This window comes from Canis lupus, chromosome X (genome assembly GCF_003254725.2).
Source record: "Canis lupus dingo isolate Sandy chromosome X, ASM325472v2, whole genome shotgun sequence".
Taxonomy (NCBI): domain Eukaryota; kingdom Metazoa; phylum Chordata; class Mammalia; order Carnivora; family Canidae; genus Canis; species Canis lupus.
The window spans coordinates 41,153,168-41,176,643 of NC_064281.1; positions in this window are offsets into that span (position 1 = coordinate 41,153,168).

A 23,476-nucleotide genomic window follows, 5' to 3' on the forward strand; every position below is an offset into this window, starting at 1 on the left:
TAGGGAATCATGAGTCCATACTGATATAAACACATGAATAAATTATTTGATGAATAAATTAAATTAATACATGAAGAGGCTATCTGCACAATCTCAAAGTGACTCTCCATAAATTACACATTAATTACAAAGGGGAGAAGAGTAACTTTATAGTGGAGAAGCATGGCAGATCCACTTTAATCAAGCAATTGCAATGAATATTATTGGTAATGGGACAAATGGACATTACATGCTATCTGATTGGATGCACTCAGGACACAGCATCACTTCTGTGCTATCCTTGACAAAAATGCATAGCCTGAACCTAATAGTGAGGAAACATCAGACAAATCTAAATTACAGGACATTCTACAAAATAACTGCCCTGTGATCTTCAAAAGGTTATGAAAGACAAAGACAGACTGTTGGCTGAACAACACTAAAGAGACATGAAAGCTAGATGCTCAACATAATCCTAAACTGGATTCATCCACTATAATGAACACTTTTGGAACAATAAGAGAAACCTGATGGCATCCGAGGATTAGAGAGTAGGAGTGTTAATTTCCTAATTTTGCTGGTTGTCCTCTGGTTATGCAGGAGAAAGTCCTTGTGTATAGAAAACACTGAAGTATCCAAGGATGATGGGGCATCACATTGGCAGCATACTTTCAAGGGGTTTGGAAAAAAGTCATTTTTATTAAACTTGCAACCTTTCTATAAGCTTGGGATAGTCTCAAATAAAAACTATTAAAACAGGGGCACCTGGGTGGCTCAGTTGGTTACATGTCTGCCTTCAGCTCAGGTCATGATCCTAGGGTCCCGGATTCGAGACCTGCATCAGACTCCCTACTCAGTGGGGAGTCTGCTTGTCCCTCTCTCTCTGCCCCTCCCCATCACTCCTGCTTTCTTTCTGAGATAAATAAATAAAATATTAAAAAACTATTTAAAAAAGCAAAATAAAATCTATTAATCTAAACATCATCAAATAATGAAAAGCCACAGACTGGAAAGAGATATTTTCTATGCATATAATGGACAAAGGATTAGAAAATAACCAGAATATAAAATGTCATTAAGAAAATAGATGGACAGGGGCATGTGGGTGGCTCAGTTGGTTAAGCAGTGGCTTAGTGAGATTGAGCCCTGCATTGGGCTCCATGCACAGTGCATAGTCTACTTGAGATTCTCCTTCCTCCTCCCCCTCTGCTCCTCCCCTTGCTCATGCTGGCGTGCGCGCTCCCTCTCTAAATAAATAAAGAAATAAAATCCTTAAAAAATAAAATAGTTGGACAACTATACAGAAAAATGAGCAAGAAATTGAAACAGGCAGGGAGAGGCACCTGGGTGGCTCAGTGACTGAGCATCTGCCTTCAGCTCAGGTTGTGATCCTGTGGTCCTGGGATTGAGTCCCACATCGGGCTCCCCACAGGGAGCCTGCTTCTCCCTTTGCCTTTGTCTCTGCCTCTCTCTCTGTGTCTCTCATGAATAAATAAATAAAGTATTTAAATAAAGGAAGTTGAAACAGGTAATTGACAAGAGAGACGTTTTCTATATGATTATATAAGAGATGCTCAGCCTCACAGATGAAAACCTCATGCAGAACCAAGGTTGGGTATCATTATCCTATTAGTCCACTATGGGAGATTTTCCAATACTGTAAAGCCTACTTAATAATAAAGGATTATTTTCATTATCATACATATAAAAATGATTCATAATTAGTATATTCAATATCACTATTCAATATTCAATATCAATATGAGTAGATGTAGTTACAGTGTCTGACAATAGTTTAATCTTCATAGTGAATCAAACCCATTCAGCAATGTTTTTTGTTTTTTGTCTTTTATGTTTCTTTTCCCCAGCTGTATTAAGATATAATTGACATATGACATCATGTAAATTTAAGGTGTAGGATGTGTTGATTTAATACATTTATAAATTTATGATAATCATTATAAATAAATGATTATCACCATGGTATTAACCACCACCTCCATCTCATCACAGTTACCATTTCTTTTTTTTTTATAAGATTTTTGTGTATTTATTCATGAGAGACAGAGAGAGAGAGAGAGAGAGAGAGAGGCAGAGACACAGGCAGAGGGAGAAGCTGGCTCCATGCAGGAAGCCTGATGTGGGACTCGACCCGGGTCTCCAGGATCATGCCCTGGGCCGAAGGCGGCGCTAACCCGCTGAGCCACCCGGGCTGCCCCATTTCTTTTTTTTTTTTTTTTAAGATTATTTATTAATTCATGAGAGACACAAAGAGAGAGGCAGAGACATAGGCAGAGGGAGAAGTAGGCTCCCTGTGAGGAGCCTGATGCGGGACTCAATCCCAGGAACCCAGGTCATGACCTGAGCCAAAGGCAGATGCTCAACTGCTGAGCAACCCAGGTGTCCCACCATTTCTTTTTTGTGGTGAAAACATTTAAGGTCTACTGTCTAGGCAACATTCAAATACATGATACAGTATCATTAGCTTGAATCCCTATGCTATACCTTAGATCCCCCAACTGTTAATCTTATAACTAGAAGTTTGTATCCTTTGACCAGTATCTCTCCATTTCCCTTGCATCTCTAGCTCTGGTTGCCAACACTCTTCTCTGTTTCTATTTGTCTTTAAAAAAATTTTTTTTTGCATATAAGTGATATCATAACAGCATTTGCCTTTCTCTGTCTGACTTATTTCACTTAGCATAGTACCCTCTAGGTCCATCCAGGTTGTTGTAAATGGCAGGATTTCCTTCTTTTTATGGCTGAATAATACTCCATTGTGTGTGTGTGTGTGTGTGTGTGTGTGTGTGTGTTTTCCTTGTTCATCCCTTGATGGACACTTAGGCTGCTTCTATGTCTTGGCTATCATAAGTAATGCTGCAATAAACATAGTGTTGCAAAATCTTTTTGAGTTAGTGCTTTCATTTCCTTAGGATAAATATCCAGAAGTGCAATTGGTAGATCATATGCTAGTTCTCTTTTTAATTTTTTGAGGAGCCTCCATGCTGTGTTCCATACTGGCTGCACCAATTTACATTCCCAACAGTGGACAAGGGTTCCCTTTTCTCCACATCCTTGCCAACACTTGCTCTTTCTCATCTTTTTTTTTTTTTTAAAGAGAGATGCTAGATAGAATTAAAATCCACAACTCTTTTTTTAAAGATTTTATTTATTTATTCATGAGACACAAAGAGAAAGAGAGGGGGCGGGGCAGAGACACAGGCAGAGGGAGAAGCAGGCTCCATGCAGGGAGCCGGACGTGGGATTCGATCCCAGGTCTCCAGGATCATGCCCTGGGCCCAACGCAGACGCTAAACCGCTGAGCCACCCAGGGATCCCCTTTCTCATCTTTTTGGTAACAGCCACTCTAAAGGGGTGAGGTGATATCTCACTGGGTTTTGATCTGCATTTCCCTGATGATGAGTGACACTGAGCATCTTTTCATGTGTCCATTTGCCATCTGGATGTCTTCTTTGGAAAAATGTCTATTCAGATCCTCTGCCTGTACTTAGATTGGATTGTTCATTTTCCCCTTTCAATTTGTGAGCTCTTAATGTTTTAAATGTTAACCCATCACCAAATACATGATTTGCAAGTATTTTCTCCCATTCCATAGGTTGCCTTTCCATGTTGTCGTGATCTCCATTGCTATGCCAGAGCTTTCTAATTTGATGTCGTTCCCCTTGTTTTTGTTTCTTTCTGTTGTCTGTGCTTTTAGTGTCATATTCAGGAAATCACTGCTGACCAATGTCAAGGAGCTTTTCCCTGGTGTTTTCTTATGAGGGTTTTATGGTGTTGGGCCCTAAATGTAAGTCTTTAATCCACTGCAAGTTCATTTTTGTGAGGGGTGTATGTCCAGCAATACTTTTTCATCCAACAGTTTTACCTAACACATGGGTAAAGGAAACACACCTATAAATATTTTTTTAATGTTTCACTGATTATCTCTTCAAATCTATCCCTTCTGCCTTTTTAAAAAGATTTTATTTATTTATTCATGAGACACACAGAGAGAGGCAGAGACATAGGCAGAAGGAGAAGCGGGCTCCCTGTGAGGAGCCTGAAGTGAGACTTCACCCACTTGATCCTAGGACCCCAGGACCATGACTTGAGCCAAAGGCAGACGCTTACCCCACTGACCCACCCAAGTGCCCAACTTGGAGATTTTGATGCCAAAATAGCATGCATTTCCGGTGCTATGATTTGTTCCTGAATAGTAATGTCCTGACATGGTTCTATTTCTGGGTGGTGATTAATTTAATTGCCTGTTCTGTGGCATTTCTTCCTCTATATCTCACTGCTTGTAAAACAGCAGATAGTCAAAGGGTTCTGAAATTTTTCTTCGATTAAAAGTTTTCACTATTTTCCTTATATGCTACTTCCCTGACAAGTTCCAATGAATTCCAAACATTTCTAGGGTTGCTGGTAATTATTTGGGGAAAAAATGAAAACTTGAAATCTATCTTACTCCTTATACCAAAAGAAATTCCATTGGCATAGAAGCTTTGAATGCTAAAAGCAAAACAAAACAAAAAGACGCAAACTTAAAAAAAAACACATTGGAAGTATCAAATTAAAACAAAGGCAGATATTTGAATAACTGACAAATTGGACATCATGAAAGAAAAAAAAAACATTGCCAAATTAGGCCTCCTAAAAATATAATTGTGATGCTTCTGAGCATTTTGCTATTCTTATACCAACATAATTTTTTTTAACAAAAATGAGATCAGTGAATGCTTACTGCTTTGCAACTTATTTTTATTCACTTGGCAGTAAAAATAATGGCATCTTTCCAAATTAGTGCCGTTGTTTTAATAGATGTAGAAGTATGTCATTGTATTGAAATTGAGAATGTATTCTCTTTCGTTAATCTCTTAACTAACTAGGTTATAGGAGAAGCAAAGAATAAGCCTACTCCAGTATTTATAATACCTAGAGAATCTTACCAAAGGGTTTTCAAAGCACCTAATCCAATGGTTTTGTGACATCCTCTGCCCCAGTGTGTGGCTGGAGATAAGGGATTCTGGGGAAAAAATGCTGAGTCACAGAACATATATTTTTTTCACCACCCCCAGGTGGATATGAATTTTAATATATTTTTTAAAGATCTTATTTATTTATGCATGAGAGACATAGAGAGGCAGAGACAGAGGGAGAAGCAGGCTCCATGCAGGGAGCCCCAAATGGGACTTGATCCCCGGTCTCCAGGATCCCACCCTGGGCTGAAGGCGGCGCCAAACCGCTGAACCACCGGGGCTGCCCTGAATTTTAATATTAAAAAAATGATAATTAAGATTCTGAAGACAATAAAGTTACAGATGTTGGAAAAGTACATAGTTTTGCTTTCCAGAGTGCTGATAAAAGTGTACTATTTTAGTTATTAACTTTAAAAAATAAACAATATATCCATACATGTCAGGTGTGGCCAACAAAAAGGAAAGGGGAAAATGAGCTAATGTTATGATCTAAATATTGTATCTTCCAAGGAGTTTTCAAAATGTGTACAAAATCAAATGAATACCTCATTGCTTTATTTGGTTCTCAGAATTTTTCCCTTACACCGGCTGTGGTCTATTTCCTTCCAGAAAATTCCCTGGACAGGAGTTAGCACATAGCCCAGTAGAGGGCTCCGTGTTTTGAGCCACCATCAGGCATATATTTAAGACACTGCAGACACCAGTTAGGAAATCAGGAATGAGCGCGTCTAACCTCCCACACTCCACCCACAAGGCTATCAGTTTCCAGTTACAGCTGTTTAGCTAACAACAGATGGCTTCTGTGCTTCCTTTTAATCAAGGAGGCAGAAGAAATGGTTTCTAAGAATAACTAGCAGCTTGGGAAAATATCCCCATTATGTGAATTACCATGCAAGTATTTTATATTGCAGCTTTTATTCCCCTAAGAGTCCTAGTCTCATTTTCAAATGTATTTAAAAGATACATAGACACAATATGAATGCTTAGGAGAAATACATTAAAAAAGAAGACATCATAATGGTATATGATGGTTATTACTAACGAGATCGTGGCTGATTTTGCCACATTCTTTTATTTTCCTGATTTTTTTTAAATTTTTATTTATTATTTATGATAGTCACAGAGAGAGAGAGAGGCAGAGACATAGGCAGAGGGAGAAGCAGGCTCCATGCACCGGGAGCCCGACGTGGGACTCGATCCCCGGTCTCCAGGATCGCGCCCTGGGCCAAAGGCAGGCGCCAAACCGCTGCGCCACCCAGGGATCCCTATTTTCCTGATTTTAAAGTTAGCACATTTGTTTTGAATATTCCATTTTCAAAAAGAGAAGACACAGAGGAATGAAAAAGGAAGACAGGGGCTCCTGGGTGGCTTGGTAGGTTAAGTGTCTGCCTTCAGCTCAGGTCATGATCCCAGAGTCCTGGGATCAAATCGAGTCCTGCATTGGGCTCCCTGCTCAGCAGAGAGTCTACTTCTCCCTCTACCCCTCCCCCTGCTTGTGATCTCTCTCTCTCTTATGCTCTCTCTCAAATAAATAACTATAAAAAAAAAAGAGAGAGAGAGAGAGCAAGAGGGATCCCTGGGTGGCTCGGTGGTTCAGCACCTGCCTTCAGCCCAGGGTGTGATCCTGGAGACCGGGGATCGAGTCCCACGTCAGGCTCCCTGCATGGAGCCTGCTTCTTCCTCTGCCTGTGTCTCTGCCTCTCTCTCTCTCTCTCTCTGTGTCTATCATGAATAAATAATAAATAAAATCTTAAAAAAAGAGCAAGAGACAGGAAGTAAACATCTACTTATCAAAAAGATTCAAGGGGTGCCTAGCTGGCTCAGTCAGACCCTTAATCTCAGGGTCATGAGTTCAAGCCCCACATTGGGTGTGGAGTCTACTTCAAAAACAATACTAGTTAAATTAAAAATTTAAAAAGAGATTCAAAATATTTGGACCAACTATTTAAAAATTATTTTATTTATTTGAGAGAGAATGGACACAAATGAGGGTAGGGGCAGAGGGAGAGGGAGAGAGAGAATTTCAAGCAGACTCCCTACTGAGCAGGGAGCCCAACTCGGGGCTCCATCCCAGAAGTCTGGGATCATGACCTGAGCCCAAACTAAGAGTCGGATGTTTAACCAGCTGAGCCACCCGGGTGCCCCTAATTGGTCATTTTTATCCTTTCAGCAAAAAAGTGGAAGAGGGGCACCTGGGTGGCTCAGTGGTTTAGCGTCTCCCTTTGGCCTAAGGTGTGATCCTGGGGTCCTGGGATTGAGTCCCTCATTGGGCTCCCCGCGGGAAGCCTGCTTCTCCCTCTGCCTGTGTCTCTGCCTCTCTCTCTGTGTTTTTCATGAATAAATAAATAAAATCTCCAAAAAAAAGTGGAAGAATCTACTTACGTGAAGAAGGCATGGATTACTTCCAGAAAGAAATTTTATCTTGATTTCAAGGATGGGGAAAAAAACTGATGACTCTCTGTCATTCAGGTATATTTTGAATTAAAGGATCATTTACTTATTTTCCCCCATAATATTTAGAGATTCCTTTTACGTACTGGGCACTTTTCATTCCATTAATTCTGTCCCCATCCCCACCCCTCCAAAAGATTTGCCTGCCTAATCTAGATCATGAGCCCTACTTATCAGGAAGCTAGCCCTGTTACTATTTTCATCCCCTCTGGTAGATCTTCTATCTCTTCAACCCCAGCTGTCACTTGGCTAAGGCCCCTTCATTCCTTAGTTCTTAAACTGTTCCTCGGGGAGACCTTCTCATGTCCCCATCACAGCTGCCTCTGCCCTTTGGCATCCATTCCCTGGATGGGCGCCTTCATCAAACTCCTTGCAGACACCAGGTCTTCTGCTTACCTGTGGGCACCAAGAAGGGAGGCAGGGAAACCCTGAGGCCAAATCTGCTGACATGGAAGGTCTCATGTGTGCATAAGTGGACTATACTTAGAGAATAAGTAGATTTGTAAGCATTCTCTAGTTCCAAGATACGGTATGTATTCTCTTTCCCACCATATTTTATGTTAAAAATTTTAAATATTTTATTTATTGATTTGAGAGAGAGAGAGAGAGAGAGAGAGAGAGAGAGAGAGAGTCGGGGAAGGGGCAGAGGGAGAGGGAGAGATCAACACGGGGCTTGATCCCAGGACCCCGAGATCATGATCCAAGCCGAAGTCAGATGCTTCACTGACTGACCTACTCAGTCGGGTACCCCTGTTGTACACTTTTAAGTGTGTATTTTGAAATGATTTCAAATTTAGCAGGAAACTTGCAAGAATAGTACATAGGCACTTTGATGATCAATAGGATGTTTTATAGACACAAGTTCCTCCCTCCCACTTAGTAGTCATTGATTGTTCTTGCATATTTATTTTTTATAAAGATTTTTAAAAAGATTTTATTCATTTATTCATGAGAGACAGAGAGACAGAGAGAGAGAGGCAGAGACATAGGCAGAGGGAGAAGCAGGCTCCCTGTGGGGAGCTGGATGTAGGACTTGATCCCAAGACCCCAGTATCACAGCCTGAGCCTACGACAGATTCTCAACCACTGAGCCACCCAGGTGCTCCTGCCTTATAACTTTTAAATATCCACATGGCCTGTGTTTGCATTTTTGCTTTAGGACCTGCTAGGAGGTCTAGATTGTACAGATGTTTTTCTTGAAGAACAACAAGTTTAGAAGACTTGTTCTACCAGATGTCAGAGTGTATATAAATTAGAGCAGTCTGGTAATGGTGCAGGAATAGACAAACAAATAGACAAAACCAAATGGAAAGCATGGCACCATGCCCAGCATAGAAGACTGATCTATGATCAAGGTGTTACTACAGAGTCTTGGGGGAAGGCAGGCCTTTTCAATCAATAGTTCTGGGCCAATTTGTATCTATAAGAGAATAAACCCTGAAATTAGTTTCCTATTTCACACTATCTACCAAACATCAACTCACAAGGCATTATAGATAGAAATAAGGGGGCGCTTGGGTGGCTCAGTCAGTTAGGCTTCTGATTCTTGGTTTTGGCTCAGCTCATGATCTCAGGGTTGTGAGATCGAGCCCTGAGTTGGGCTCTATGCTGAGGGTGAACCTGCTTGGGATTTTATCTCTCCCCTTCTCTCTCTGCCCCCACACCCTCTCCTCATGCTCTCTTTCTCTCTAAAACACCCCCCCCCACAAAAGATGGTAACTAGGGAAGGTGACGGATATGTCAAATAGCTTGGTTATAGTAATCATTTCATAAGGTATAAGGTATGTCAAATCATTACCCTGTACATTTTAGACATATATAATTTTTAAGGTCAATTATACCTCCAAAAAGCTAGGAAAATAATCCCCAACAGACCTATGGTGGCTACTCTGATGTGGCACCTAGGATGTCCCTTCAAGAAAGAACTTGGAGCCCCAGCTGCTGGGATCATGGGGAGCTCAGCCCTTAGCCATCAGCCCCTGTAAGGGTGGTCATGGCTACAGAGAGCCACCTTGCACAAGGCTGTGCTCTTCCTAGGGCAATCCACACCCAGTCACTGCCTAAATGAGGAGGTAGTAAGGGGCTGGCTATCTTCAGCCCAGCTCTGGAAATCTCTGATGGGCCGCTCTCCTCCATCTAGAGCTTTCCTGTGTGATCAGCCAAGACAGTTAAAGGGACTGCACATAACAGCTCAACTTGTCCTTCATTCAGTCTGGCCTCTCCCCATTGCTTCCACGTGCACTGATGCCAAGAACATTCCTGAATAAATGGTCCACACACTAAACTCCGCCACTGGGCCTGCTTCATAGAAAACCCAACTTGCGAGATCATCTTTCTACCTTGTGGCCTACGCTGTCAGATTTTAAAGGAAATGCCAAACGTTGTGACTACCTGATGAGATGGGTGAGTCTTTGGCTTCAAGATAGATGGTTTCAACAAACTTCTGTATAAAATATAGTTAATACTGCGCATCGCAATTGTACCTCAAGCTTCAAAGCTTCAGCCTACTGTGAAATGTATGCATTTTGAATGAAGATATAAATGGGAAAAAAAAATCCTCTAACCCAGCTTAGATTTCTGTTAGTTTGTACAAATACAAAAGCCCACAGACTCTTGGATTAAACATGAAAATTTGCTTGCTGGGAAGCCTGGTTGGCTCAGGGGTTGAGCATCTGCCTTCGGCTCAGGTTGTGACCCCAGGGTCCTGGGATCAAGTCCCGTATTGGTCTCCCTGCTCCTTGGGGAGCCTGCTTCTCCCTCTGACTATGTCTCTGCCTCTCTCTGTGTGTCTCTCATAAATAAATAAATACATACATAAAGTCTTAAAAAAAGAAAATTTGCCTGCTAATTGTGAAGAACATTGGTGCTCTAGAAACATGAGGTTTTTATCCGAATTAAAATCTCATATCGAGGTGCGCCTGGCTGGGCTCAGTCGGTGAACCTGCGACCCTTGATCTTGGGGTCATGAGTTGGAACCTCACATTAAGTGTAGAGATTACTGAAAAATAAAATGTTTAAGAAAAAACACTCATGTTGACGATAAAAGTGGTTGTCACCATCTTAGCCTTTTTTTGTTTCTTATTCTTTTGTGTGACATACGATGTAAAATTAATCTGAATAGAAAAATTTAATACCAGAATAAAATATTTGCATCTTCCTGAAATAGAGTTTATGGTGCAATAGAAATGAAGCATAAATGACATATATTTCATGCAATACAAATATGTTTCTAAAAATCTAAATTTTTAATTCAAGTCTGTTGAAATCTTTCAATAGCGCCACTAGAGGGCCTGCGCCCTGGCAAACACCTGGTACGGGAAAGGGGGTAAGGTTTAGCAGTTGCTGGTTTTAATAGCCTTAAAAGCTTTAAAATAGAAAATAACTGGTGTGAAGAAAGCCAGAAAGAGAGAGAGAGAGACATAGAAAGGCAGACAGTGACAATAAAGCATTAGGCGATGCTGGGTTACAGGAAGGGTCTTAAATGTCCTAGAGCCTAACAGGGCTGATATCGCTCTTCAGAATTAGGAAGTGCCATTTCTCATTGGAACTCAAACGTCTTTTTTTTTTTTTAAGATTTTATCTATTTATTTATTTGAGAAAGAGAGAGAGAGAGACAACACCAGCAGGGGGAGGGGCAGAGGGAAAGGAAGAAGCAGACCGTCCGCTGAGCAGGGAGCCCAATGTGGGGCTCGACCCCAGGACCCTGGGATCATGACCTGAGCTGAAGGCAGATGCTTAACCGACTGAGCCACCCGGGTGCCCCAGACTTCCTTATTTTTAATTTTTAATTTTTTTTCTTAGTGAGAATATGAATGATCTTTATTTTTCTCTTGTACTTTATTATACTTTCTGAATTTGTCTACTGGTACTTTTTAGAAACGTTTTTATTTTTAAAAAATTTTAATTTCAATTCCAATGTTGTTAACATACAGTGTTATATTAGTTTCAAGTGTACAATATAGTGATTCAACTCTTCCATACAACACTCTGGGCTCCTCACAGCAAGTGCCCTCCTTAATCCCCATCACCTGTTTCACCCATCCCTCCACCACCTCCCCTCTGGTGACCATCTGTTCTCTATAGTTGAGAGTCTGTTTCTTGGTTTCTCTCTCTTTTTTCTCTTTGTTCATTTGTTTGTTTCTTGAATTCCACATATGAGTGAAATCATATGGTGTTTGTCTTTCTCTGAGTGGCTTATTTCACTTAGTATTACACTCTCTAGCTCCCTCCATGTCGTTGTAAATGGCAAGATTTCATTCTCTTTTATGGTTGAATAAGATTCCATTTTATATATATACCACATCTTTATTCATTCATCAATTGATAGACACTGGGATGCTTCCAGAACTTGGCTAGTGTAAAAAATGCTGCTACAAACATCAAGGTGCATGGATCCCTTTGAATTAGTGTTTTTGAATTCTATGGGGCAATATCCAGTAGTGTGATTGCTGGGTTGTAGGGTAGTTCTTTTTTTAACTTTTTGAGGAACCTCCTTAATGTTTTTCACAGTGGCCACACCAATTTGCATTCCCACCAACCGTGCACGAGTGGGAAGCTCAAACTTTTTATTTTGAAGCTCAAACTTTTAAAGAGAAAGTTTTGAGGGACACCTGAGTGACTCAGTGGTTGAGCGTCTGCCTTAGGCTCAGGTCATGATCCTGGGGTCCTGGGATCCCCTTCCACCTCGGACTCCCTGTGAGGAGACTGCTTCTCCCTCTGCCTATGTCTCTGACTCTCTCTCTCTTTATGTCTCCCATGAATAAATAAATAAAATATTTTTAAAAAGAGAGAAAAAATTTTGAGAGAAACTCATCCTTCTGAGGCATTCTCAATAGCTTCGGCACCATTTGTCTTTAGCATCAATTAAAATTCTAATATTACAATACAAATTATATTATGTTAGGAGCAATACTGGGAATAAAAGGGTGGACACATGTTTCAAGACCTAAGCTGGGCCCTACTGGGAAAGGCAGGCCTAGGTCCCCTCATCCTGTTCCTGGCAAGTTTGGCTTCCTCATCCTTGGGACTAGGGAGGGAAGAAGAGGGGTCTGCTTTTCTCACTTATCTTTGCCAGCCTCTGCCTGGAATGATCCCAGGCTTGGATACCCCACTACATTAGTGCCACACAAGATATCTCTTTTCCTACCATATTGGAAAAGGGGCCCATGAGATAGATATTTAGACTAGAAAAATCGGCATCATCAATAAAACTGTAAAGATTTTCAAATGAGTGTGCATTTGTGAGTACCAAGAACTTGTTACTTTTTTAGTGACTCTTCCCGAAAGAGTCACTTATTTATCCATGAGAGATACAGAGAAAGAGGTAGAGACATAGGAAGAGGGAGTTGCAGGCTCCCTGCAGGGAGTCTGATGCAGGCCTTGATCCCAGGACCCCAGGATCATGCTGCACCAAAGGCAAGATGCTCAACCACTGAGCTACCCAGGTGCCCTTCCTAGAGCTATTTGTATTTCGAAATAGCTGATGGACAGAAATGCTGTGTGAAAGCATACTGTATACCTAGACCTTTTCTTTCTTTCTTTCTTTCTTTCTTTCTTTCTTTCTTTCTTTCTTTCTTTCTTTCTTTCTTTTCTTTCTTTTTTTAAGATTTTATGTTTAAGTAAACTCTACACCCAATGTGGGGCTGAAATTTACAACCCCGAGATCAAGAGTTACACCCTCTACTGACTGAGCCAGCCAGGTGCCCCTAGACTATTTCTATATCAAGCCTTTAACTGTGAACTCAGAATTAAACCCAGGGATGACAGACAAGTCTTCTCAAGAGGAAAGATGTTCTGTGTAGAGAAACTTCTGCCAGTGTGTGTGGGGAAAAACCCAGTTTGGGGGAAACAGCAGCTTTTAAAGAGATCTTGGCCAGAGTTAAAATCACTATTTTGGAAAAAGCACCCAAGATCTTGGTTTTGGGGATTGTGTGGAGTCATTAGGAAAAGGAGTAAACACTTCTGTTTCCAACCAAGATGAAGTAACAGGGAATAAATATAACCTCCTATCTGAAAGAACCAAAAAATCCCAGACAATATAAATAAAACAATGGTTTTTAAGATATTGGACATCACATGCAATGAAGGACAGTGATCCCTGAGAAACGGGAAATAAAGTCAGCCCTGGGATAGCCCCAGCTTGCTGTCTTGAGAGTTTCCAGACCCAGCGAAGGGCCAGGGAACAAGATGGAGCCCAGTGGACTCCCTGAGCTGAGGAGACCTCCTGGTTGTGACAGTATACTATAGTTTTGCAAGATGTTACTGTTGGGGAAAATTTGGAAAAGCGTATGCAGATCTCTCCATATCATTTCTTACAACTGCATGTGAATCTACCATTATTATCGCAAAATGAAAGCCTTTTAAAAACTTAACTTTAAAAGTAGTAGAGGGGCGCCTGGGTGGCTCAGTCGGTTGAACATCTGTCTTGGGCTCAGGTAATGATCCCAGGGTCCTGGGATAGAGCCTCACCAATGGGGAGCATGCTTCCTCTCTTCCTTTGGTGCTCCCCCTGCCTGTGTGTGCGCACGTGCTCTCTCTCTCAAATAAATAAATAAATTTTTTTTTTTTTAAGTAGGAGAACTAAAGTTGCTTTTCGAAATACAAAAGCTGAAAGAATGCATCACCAGCAGATCTTCAGTACAAAAAATGTTAAAGGATGTTGTTCAGGCAGAAGGCGAATGATACTAGATAGAAATCAGGACCTATGGGGCACCTGGGTGGCTCAGTGGCTGAGCATCTGCCTTCAGCTCAGGTCATGATCCTAGGGTCCTGGGATCAAGTCTGGCATCTAGCTCCCCTCTGAGAGCCTGCTTTTCCCTCTATGTCTTTGTCTTGTTCTTTGTGTCTCTCATGAATAAATAGATAAAATCTTAAAAAAAAAAGAAATCAGGATCTACATAAAAGAATGATCAGCACTGGAAGTGGTAACTATATATGTAAATAAACAAGATTTTGTATAGTTAAAAGTCTTTTTTTTTTTTTTTGTATAGTTAAAAGTCTTAAAAATGTTACTTAAATCTCTTTAAAAGATAATTGCTTGTTTAAAAACAATCATAATAACGTGTCATGAGGGTTTTAATGTGTAAAAATAGAATTCATGACAATAAAAGCATAAATCTGAAGAGGGGAGAACTAGAAGTATACTATTGTAAAGTTCTTGTACTACATATGAAGTGGTATATTGTCACTCAGAGGTAGACTATGATAAGTTAAATATGTTTATTATAAAGCCTAAAGCAACTGCTAAAATAATAGAGTTATAGCTCGTAAGTCCACAAAGGAGATAACATGGAATCATAAAAAATACTCAATCCATGGGGCACCTGGGTGGTTCAGTTGGTTAAGCAGCCAACTTTTGGTTTTCTGCTCAGGTCATGACCTCAGGGTCCTGGGATCAAGCCCCTCATTGGGTTCTGTGCTCAGCAGAAAGTCTGCTTGTAGATTCTCCCTCTCTCCCTCTGCCTCTCCCCCTGCTCCTGCTCTCTGTCTTCCTCTAAAATAAATAAATACATCTTTTAAGAAAATAATCCAAAATATGCTAGAAAAAGAGAGAAAAGCACATAAAGAATAGATGGAACAAACAGAAAATAAATAGCATGGTGATAGATTTGAACCTAACCAGATCAATAATCACACTGAATTTCAATGGTCTAAACACCAAAATTAAAGGGCACAGATTGTTAGATGAGAGAAAAAGGCCAGACCATATTATATGCTTCCTATAAGAAATACACTTTAAATCTAAAAACAGAAATAGAAATGCCCCTTTAAAAGTTTAAAAGAATGGGAACAGGTACACTATGCTAACACTAGTGGAAGGAAAGCTAGAGTGACTATCTAAATCTACACAATGTAGATTTCAGAACAAAGAACATATCACAGAAAAGGTTGTTTCATAATGAAAGCAGTCAAATAATCAAGGGAACAGCACTTCTAAATATTCATTCACCTAATAATAGTGGATAAAAATACATGAAGCCGGGCACCTGGGTGGCTCAGTGGTTGAGCATCTGCCTTTGGCTCAGAGTGTGATCCTGGGGTCCTGAGATCGAGTACCGCATCACGTTCTATGTCTCTGTCTGTCTCTGTGTGTCTCTCATGAATAAATAAAATAAACTCTTAAAGAAATACATGAAGCAGCGGCACCTGGGTGGCTCATATGGTTGGGCATCTGCCTTTGGTTCAGGTCATGATCCCAGGGTCTTGGGATTGAGCCCCTTTGGGCTTCCTGCTCAGTGGGGAGTCTGCTTCTCCCTCTCACTCTCCCTCTGTGTGCTCTTTCTCTCTTTGTCATAAATAAATAAAATCTTAAAAAATAAAAATACACAAAGCAAAAACTGATATAACTGCAAGAAAAAACCCAGAAGTGTCAATATCCCTCTTTCAAAAACTGATAGAATGAATAGGCAGAAAATCAACGAGGATATAGCAGATGTGAACGACATTGTAGAGTCAGCTCAGGCTGCCAAACAAAATACCACAAACTGAGTGACTTACACAACAGAAATTTATTTTCTCACAGTTTCTGGAGACTGGAAGCCAAGATCAAGGTGTCGGCAAGGTTGATTTCTCCTGAGGTTTCTCTCTTTGGCTTGCCGATGGCTGCCTTGTCACTGTATCCTCACCTGGCCTTTTTTCTTTGTGTGTGCATCCTGGTATCTCTTCCTCTTTTTATAAGGACATTGGTCCTTTTGGACTAGGGCCCCATTCTTATGCCTCATTGAACATTAATTACCTCCCTAAAGGCCCTGTCTACAAATACAATCCTATTGGAAGTTAGGGCTTCTACATAGGATTTGGAAGAACACAATTCAGTTTATAACAACACTACTAACCAATTTGACCTGATTTACCTTTGGAACATTTACCAACATAGAGCATATTTTGGGCCATAAAACAAATCTCAATAAATGTATAAGAATTAAAGTCATACAGGGGTGCCTTGAGTGGCTCAGTCAGTTAAACATCTACCTTGGGCTCAGGTCATGATCCCAGGGTCTTCTCTCTCTCCCTCTGCTGCTCCCCCTGCTTGTATTCTCCTTCTCTTTCTCTGTCAAACAAATAAATAAAATATTTCTTTAAAAAAGTTCTAAAGAGAAAAATAAAGTCATACAAGGACGCCTGGGTGGCAGAGTCTGTTGAGCAACTGACTCTTGATTTTGGCTTAGTTCAAGATCTTGGGGCTGTGAGATCAATCCCTGGGTCAGGCTCAATGCTCAGCACCGACTCTGTTTGAGATTCTTTCCCTCTCCCTCTGACCCTCCCCTGGCTCTTGCATGCTAAATAAATAAATAAATAAATAAATAAATAAATAAAATCTTTAAAAAAATAATTAAAGGGGCACCTGCTCAGTGATTGAGCATCTGCCTTCAGCTCAGGGCGTGATCCCAGGGTTCTGGGATTGGGTCCAGCATCAGGCTCCCTGCAGGGAGCTTCTCCCTCTGCCTATGTCTCTGCCTCTCTCTGTGTCTCTCAGGAATAAATAAATAAATAAATAAATAAATAAATAAATAAATAAAATATTTAAAAAATAATGAAAGTCATATAAAGTATACTCCCTGACTAAAATGAAATTGAATTAGAAACCAGAGACTGCAACAACCCCTTTCTCAGAAATGAACAGAACCAGCAGGTAGAAACTGATAACAGAAAGATTCTTGGAAAATCCCCAAATATTTAGAAACACCCTTCTAAATAACCCATGGATCCAAGAAAAGATTCAGGAGGAAAAAAATTTTTTTTAAGATTTTATTTATTTATTCATGAGAGACACACACAGAGGGAGGCAGAGACACAGGCAGAGGGAGAAGCAGGCTCCATGCAGGGAGCCCTACATGGGACTTGATCCCAGGTCTTCAGGATCATGCCCTGGGCCAAAGGCGGCACTAAACCGCTGAGCCACCCGGGCTGCCCCCAAATTTTTTTATCTTAAGCTAAGTGAAAATGAAAATATATCAGAATTTGTTGGATGTTGTTAAAGCAGTATTTGGGGGAAATATCTATCAGGAAAAAAAAGATCTCAAATCAGTGGGCTCAGCCTCCACATTCAGCAACTAGGAAAAGAAGAGCAAATTAAGTGTGACGTAAGGAGAAGGAATTAATAAAGCTCAAAGCAGAGCCCAATGACACAGAAAAGTGGAAAACAATGGAATCAATAAAACAAAAAAGCTTGTTTTTGAGATTGATTAAAATGGATAAGCCTCTAGCCAGACTGATGAGGAAAAACAGGGACCAGTTAAAAAAATCAGGAATAACAGAGGTGACATGACTAGAGATTCTACAGATATTAAAAAGGATAATAAGGGAATATTATGACGACTTTGTGGCAATAAATTTGACAACTCGGAGGAAATAGGCAAATTCTTTGAAAGACATGAACTATCAAGGCTCACTCCAGAAGATAACATAAGTAGCCCTATATCTACTAAAGAAATTGAAATCATAGTTGAAAATGTTTCTACAAGGATAGAGCACCTGAGTGGCTCAATTGGTTAAGCGACTAGCTCAGGTCATCATTTCATCTCTTGGGATCAAGCCTCCCAGTTGAACTCCAAACCCAGAACTTCATGCTTCCCCTGACTCAGTACTTTCTAGGCTGGTAAGCCCCCTAGAAACCTGTGAGGCCAGGGATACCTATAATTCTTGACTGTTCCCAAGCCTAAATCCCTCTGTTCTGCAGAGAATCCTTGTACTCAGAAACCCAGAGTCCTTGGATCCACAAGATCCCCATGGTTCTCCATACCCCAATACCCAGAGTACCCTAGTTTCCCCAAGAAGGAGCCTCCAAAGCCCCTTGAGATCCAGAATTCCTTCAGCCTCCCAGCCCAGACCCCCAGATCACCCCATTCCTGCCCCTCCAGATTATCTTTATGGTGGGCCATGGTTATCTGTCCCTGGGCTTCCCCTCACTTGCTATCTCTCACTCTCTCTACCTAAAATAAATAAATAAATAAATAAATAAATAAATAAATAAATAAATAAATAAATAAATCTATCTTTTAAGGGACGTCTGGGTGGCTTAGCGGTTGAGCATCTGCCTTCGGCTCAGGGCCTGATCCTGGAGTCCCGGGATGGAGTCCTACATCAGGCTCCCTGCATGGAGCCTGCTTCTCCCTCTGCCTATGTCTCTGCTCCTCTCTCTGTGTCTCTCGTGAATAAATAAAATCTTTAAAAAAAATAAATCTTTAAAAAAAAATCTTTAAAATGTTCCTACAAGGAAAGTTCCAGGCCCAAGTGGCTTCATTGGTGAATCTACCAAATATTAAAGAGGAAATAATAATTCTACACAAACTGTTCCCAAAATTGGAGAGGTGGCAATACCTTCCAACTCATGCTATTAGGCCAGCGTTACCCTCATACCAAAATCAGACAAAAACATTACCAGAAAAGAAAAAAAAAAACAAAACTACAGACCAATATCCCTCAGTTATATAGGTGCAAAAATTCTAAACATTTTGGTAAATGCAATTCTATAATATATTAAAATGATAATATATTATGACCAAGTGGGGGTTTATCCCAGAAATGCAGAATTGGCTTAGCGTTTGAAAATCAATGAATGGAAAGCACCACAATAACAAACCAAAAGAGAAAACCATATGGCAGAAAAGCATTTCACAAACTCTACCACTCATTTTGATAAAACCTCCCAGAAAATTTAGGATATAAAGGAACTTTATCAACCTCCTAAAGGGATCTTGGAAAAGGAAAGGAAAGAAGAAATGAAACAGATCTTCTCACAGCTGTAGCACAGGCTGAGCTGGTTACCTGCAGGCCCCCAGCATGGCTAAAACATCTGTCAGGGCTGGGACTGAGCCTTCTGAAATGAAACTAGCCTTCATATTGGATTCTTTAGGATGTTTAATCTTCTGCAGTCCTGATGGCGTCCTCGAACTTGGGTCATACGAGTTCTTCCAAGGAACATAGATCTTTGCTTTAATACTTGAATAATACTGATGGTGATGATAGTGATAACAGAAATAGCTAATAATTACTGCTTAGTCACTGTGCATTGGGCACTGTGTAAAATTTGATATAGATTAGTTCACAGAGTCTTATAATCTGTGACAGAAGTACTTAAAACAATATTAAAGATAAGGCTGAGATATGTGGAGAGAGGAAACAACTTGTCCAAGGTCACACAATTACATAGCAGGACGTGGGTATATTTGCACAGTCTAATTAGACAAGTGGTCAAATCCTAAAGCATTTTAGGTAATTCTAAAATTTATTTTCTCAGACCACATAACTGTACATAACATTTACATAGGTGGCATAAAAGCTATGAGGAATTCTTTTATATATACAAAGGAGTATTATAATATGTGGATTGTATGAAGAATGATATGGTAAAGACCACATGTAGGTCATTTAATGAGTGAAATAATGAAAACTTACGTGGAGTACATTTGTGTGAAATCTCATTTATAATGGTTTTATAAATTGACTAGAAATTTATTAAATATGTGTGATGTAAACCAACAAATATTAAACCTTTTTTTCACCTATGATGGGCCTGTAGGTCAGTGTATATGTGCTTGAAGTGTGTTAACCTCGAGAAAATTTTTACCAGACGCATTTCTGATGAAATCCACAGTAGATCCACTTCCTAATCACTTCCTTGGGGGAAATTACTTTTTGTTCATTTGTTCAGTTAATTAATTAAAAATTTAAAAATAGTTTCTGCCACATTAAATTGTGATCCCTACTTAGGAAGCTAGGAAGGAGGGCCAGAGGTGTATATCACTGTCCGTGGCATCTCAAAGGTGGCACCACTGCTCAGTTTGTAGGTTTACATCGTTCTTTTTTGCTTGATCATTAAATATTTTCATACTTGAGTTTTGTTTCATTTCTAAGAAATAAGCACACTCACCAAAGCATTTCCTCATCTGAATACATTTTTAATAAGTTACAGGACTGTTATTTGGTTTAATTATTCTCCTCCTCTTTGTTGAGAAATAATTGACTTTTTAAAAAAATTCATCTGAGCCTTGGATTTGGAGATTGAAAACGTGCAACCTGCACATTTGTTTAATTTTAAGAAAACATGGAAATGCCATATGTAGTATACAGTGAACTTAAAAAATATTTTTTTTGCATACAGTGAGCTTTCAAAAAAATTTTTAAACCAAAAAATCTTGTGTGTGTGTGTGTGTGTGTGTGTGTGTGTGTGTGTGTGTGTTTATCACTTTGGGTCATAGGGCTAGCAAAATCAAATTACTGCTCAATGCATTTTGTTAGGAAAGACTTTTAAATAAGGAAAATTAATGTTAAAAATAATGTCTTGGTTCTCATGTAAATTCCCCACACTTCTTACCCCTGTGTTATATATGAAAAAAATCTCTTCAAGGATTATTCAGAAGCGGAAACTTCCACACACTGCTTTAGACGGACTGCTTACAATCGCATTGCCTCTTACTTTAAAGTAACGTTACGTTCCTGCTTTGTAGCAAGTCTTAGGCTTGCATCACCTCCCATTGGCTAGGATGGACCTAAAGCCCACCTCCTGTGCGTAGCTATTGGCTTGTCAGCGGTTCCTTAGCCGAGGTAAAACCTATCAACGCCCGCGGCATCCCAAAGCCCGTCCTTCACTGCATTGCCATTGGCTAATCTCGACGCCTGTCGAGAGCCCGGAGCGCGGAGTGGCTCCCCGCAGATGGTCAGTGGCCTAGCGGAGCCATAGGGGAGGGTCCTGAGTTAGACCGGTGGGGCACCCAGCTAAGTCTCGCCCCTTAGTGAAATGTGTGTATGTGCCGGTCGTCTCTTCCCAAATGGGTGGCTGAGAGGCAAGCATCGCGACTGGGTCTCAGAGGTGGCATTCTCCAGGCAGCGGCAGCGCGGGGGTGGGGGTGGGGGGTGTCAAGGGCGTTGGCGTTGGGAAATGGGAGTGGCAGGTTCTAGAGGCGGGTCTCAGGCACGCACGACTGCTGGGGTAGATCCAAGATTCCTTAAGGAGGTGTCCCTGGCCCGCACCCTTGTTGAGCAGTTTTTAATCAAACTTGAATTCCTGGGCTGAGTTCTCTCCTCTCTCCTTCCAGTTAAGGCAGCCCGAACCTCCATTTGCTCAGTGGAAAGTGGGTCGCATTATCACAGCATTCGGTGAACGCTTCACATTTTATATACCTTGAGACACGTTTCTAAGAATTTTAAATCAACAATAATAAAAAACCAACAACCAATTTAAACTCGTTTAAAATTTCTAGGTGGATAATTAAAAAAAAAATCATCAGCCAGGTCGGATTTTAATTTTTGTTTTAGTACGTGGTGCTTCTGACGGTTTTAAATGTATGATGAGTGATGTCAAAAACCTAAATCACTTTAAAGGCCTTCATGGCTTGTTTGGTAGGTACCTGTGGGATACTTGGCTGAAGTCATGCCAGTTGGGATGAGTTTGAAGTGAGTCTATGGGGCAGCCCCGGTTGCTCAGTGGTTTGGCGCCTGCCTTCAACCCAGGGTGTGATCCTGGAGTCCCAGGATGGAGTCCCATATCCAGCTCCCTGCATGGAGCCTGCTTCTCCCTCTCCCTATGTCTCTGTCTCTCATGAATAAACAAATAAAATCTTAAAAAACGATGAAGTGAGTCTATGAGTCCTTGGTAGAGAAAGAATTGCCTTCTTCCACCATCCCATTTCTTTCCCCCTGAACCCCCTCCCCACCCAGCCAGTGCGCAGTTTTATGGAGGGATTTCATTCATCTTTTTGCAAACGTTGTGCAACACGGCCAGAAGTCTGTCTTCAAATACTGCCTAGAAATGAACATTTTAATTAAATAATATATAACTGAATAATATTTAAATGAATTGAAATTTAAAATGTATCCCCCCCAACCCTGGAAATTATTCTTAGTTGGAGTATTTGGGGGCGGTTCACTGAGCTCCAACAGTTATTTCTGACCCCATGTGGCACTTAGGTGGCTGCCAGGGCTCTTGCACTGAGATTTGGGGTCCAGGAATTCAATTTCAGAAAACAGGATTAAAAAAAAAATTTTCTCTAACCAATAAGAATTTGTAAGAAATCAAGATGTTTGGAATTATGTTTGAAGCTTTTTTTTTTTTCCAAGCAGTTTTTATGAGGGATGTTTTACATACAATAAAATGTCCCCAGTTTCAGTACAAAGTTCAATGAGGTTTGACAGATGCATTACTGAACAGTCCAGTCACCTCCAAAAGTTTCTTTATGCCCTTCCTGGTTATTCTCCCCCAAGACAACAACTAGTCTGAAATCCCTCATTATGGATTAGTTTTGCCTGACTTAGAATTTCTTACAAATGGAATAATACAGTAGTTCTCCTTTGATTCTGGACTCATTCACCAACCCTGTGAGATTGTTCCCTTTCATTGCTGAGTAGTATTCCATGATCCCGTTGTTGTGTTTCTTGTCAATTCTTCTGTTATTGGACACCTGGGCTGTTTCTGTTTTTTTTTTTTTTTTGGTATTATGGATAAAGCTAATATGAACATCTGAGTGCAAGTTTTTGTGTGGACATATTGCAATAGCATGCTGTGGACAGCTCAGTAGAGCTGACTTGGCAAATCTCTTCTCAACTGTGGTTCCGTGATGTTATATTAATAGTTTGAAATAAGTCATGGTGGGAGTGTTTATACCATAGTTGGCAAATGCTACAGATAAGAAGTGTTTTTGTTTTGTTTTGTTTTCCTGGATAGCCAGTTGTTAAAACATTTACCAGCACATTACTGGACATATGTTCTTATTTCTTTGGAGTAAATACCTAGGAGTTAGATTGTTGGATTACATGGTATATCTATGTTTGCCTTTATAGGAAGCTTCCAATCTGTTTCCAAAGTGGTTCACCATTTTACATGCCCAATAGCAATGCATGAATGTTCCAGTTGCTCCACTGGTATTTGGAGCGTCAGGCTCCAAAATATGTGGTATTAATATATATATATATGTAGTATTTGTTGTCAGGCTTTTAAATTTTTACCACTCAATGGTGAAAATCTGAATGGAAAAGGGGTGATGGGAAATGGAGGTTATAGGACATCCCAGTAAGCCAAACTTTAGTCTCTCTCTTTATAGGCAAAGAAACAATAAATAAATGTTGAAGCA